Source organism: Dipteris shenzhenensis, chromosome 23 (genome assembly GCF_047967505.1).
Source record: "Dipteris shenzhenensis isolate YYH24624 ecotype China chromosome 23, Dip_SZ_1.0, whole genome shotgun sequence".
Lineage (NCBI taxonomy): Eukaryota > Viridiplantae > Streptophyta > Polypodiopsida > Gleicheniales > Dipteridaceae > Dipteris > Dipteris shenzhenensis.
The window spans coordinates 15,968,252-15,970,688 of NC_141618.1; the positions used below are offsets into that span (position 1 = coordinate 15,968,252).

The 2,437-nt window shown below is 37.3% G+C and overlaps 1 pseudogene; it reads left to right on the forward strand.

The window, feature by feature from the left end:
• On the forward strand, nt 1-862 carry LOC147887060 (uncharacterized; annotated as a pseudogene).
• Nucleotides 863-2,437: the final 1,575 nt, after the last annotated feature.

Consider the following 2,437-nt stretch of genomic DNA (forward strand, 5'->3'; position numbering starts at 1 on the left):
ATGTCACGAAATGAAGACTTTCATCATGAAACCAAGATATTCTTGGAGACTGAGGGCCCTCTCTTTGAGAAATGGAGATCTGACTCTGTCGATTGGCGTTCGCATGATAAAGCAACTCGTCGGTATATTTTATCTGCTCTACATGATTCTCTTATGTTGGATGTATTTGCCCTTCCTTCTTCTCATGCAATATGGGAATATCTCATTGCTACTTTTGAGAGGAAATCTGTCACGGAGATTCTTTATCTTTGTAAATTTTTGAGCACCTATTACAACTCATATTGAGTCATTCAAGAATATCATCAATCAACTTGCTGCTGCTACTGGTGGACTTGTTCCATGAAATCAATTGGTGACCTATCTTCTCGACACAATCCAAGATCCTTTATATGATAATATTGTTACTATCCTTTCTAACAAAAATGAAATCGATTTTGATCAAACATGTATTTCCTTGATTGAGTATGCCCAACAACGGGAGCATCATAGAGACTCTCATGAAATCGTCATGATAACAATGGATGATGTAGATTCAGAGATAGCTTGTGTTTCTCAAAAGCATCCTTTTTGCAAATATGGACGTGGTGGTAATCCGTATAGAGGTGGTAATTCTTCTCGTCTCAAATATCCTGAGAAACATTGTTCTTATTTTGATAAACATGGTCGTCTTATCTCTAATTGTTGGGCTCGGCAATATGATGAGGAACATGGTGTTACCACTAAGCAACCCTGCTTATCAAAAAATACTCCTTGTGAATATTGTGGTGAAAATCATCCATCCTTTTGGTGTTACAAGAGGCGTTATGATCATGAACGTAATCAAGCATATGCTGCTCAACAACAAGATGCCCATACACATTAAGAGGCAAATCATATTTGTTTTGATGTCTCTCTCTCGAGGATACTTCATGTTCGAGATGGTTCCACTTTTATTGTTGATTTTGGTGCTACTGGTAATATGACATATCAATCTAAATGGTTACATAATTATCATGCTCTTCCTCATAAGAAATTGGTTTATCTTGCTGATGACACTACTTGTCAAGTCATGGGTGTTGGTGATTTATATCTTGGCACTCTTTCTTCAACAAGAGTCTTGCAAGGAGTTATCCATGTTCCAGATCTTCAAAGAAATCTTCTTTCTCTTGCATGACTTGTTGATCTTGGTCTCTTTATTGGCTTTGACCACACACAATGTCTGATTGAAAAAGATGGACATCCCATAGCAGTTGCTCCTCGGCATGGTAACCTCTTTCAACTTTCCTTAAATGATGATATTGCCAATGTGGTTACAGCCCCTAGTGATCTGGACTACAAGCTATGGCATCATCGATTTGTTCATTCGGATTTTGCCAAGCTACTTGCTATCAATTGTCATGATCTTGTGGATGGTATGAATCTCCCAGCTCTTCCTCACATGGGCCTCTGTGAATACTGTGCTCTTGGCAAGCATCATCGAGTGACAAAAACCCTTTCATGTATCTACTTCAACTCATTCATATGCTTTATTGGATCTTGTTCACACTTATTTATGTGGACCTTTTCCTCCATCTAAATATTTCTACAGGTATTTCATCACTTTCATTGATGATTGGTCAAGATATACAACTACATTTCTCTTGCAACATAAGTCAGAGGCCATATTAGTATTCAAGAAATATAAAACTATTGCAGAAGTTCATACTAGTTTTTGTATCAAGACCCTTTGTAGCGACAATGTTGGAGAATATATTTCTAATCTTTTTTATGATTATTTCATTGAGTGTGGTATTCATCATGAATATACTGGTTCATACTCTCCTCAACAAAATGGTCGTGCAGAGTGTAAGAATTGCATTTCTCTTGATGTTATGCGATGTATGCTCCTTCATTCTAGATTATCTTGGAGCTTTTGGACAGAAGCAATTCTGACAGCCATCTTTGTGCAAAATCATCTTCCTATGACTGCACCTTCTGGTAAGATACCAATCACAGCTTAGACAAGGCAAACTCCTTCTATATCACATTTTCAAACTTTTGGCTACATTGCTTATATTCATGTACAAAAAGAGACACGAAAAAAGCTAGATCTTGTTGGCTTGAAGGTCATATTCATTAGATATTCTCCTAATTCTAAAGGTTATAAATTCTATAATCCCTCTTCTAAGAAGGTGATAATCAGTCGTGATGCCATATTCAATGAGCAATTAATGGGAGGGACATGGTCTGCCGAGGATGCAAAGGACACTTAGTCCTTGCTTACTACCTTTCCTTTTCTATTTGATAATGATTCTACTTCTGATTTCATTACTACTCCTTCATCTGATGGCATCACTACTACTCCATCTACAGAGCAATGTGTTGACAATCTTGATTTGCATCCTGCACATACACAGGCCTCTGATGATAGTGTTCATATTTATGTTGATCTGCGTATTGATTTTGAGCATGGTTCTCC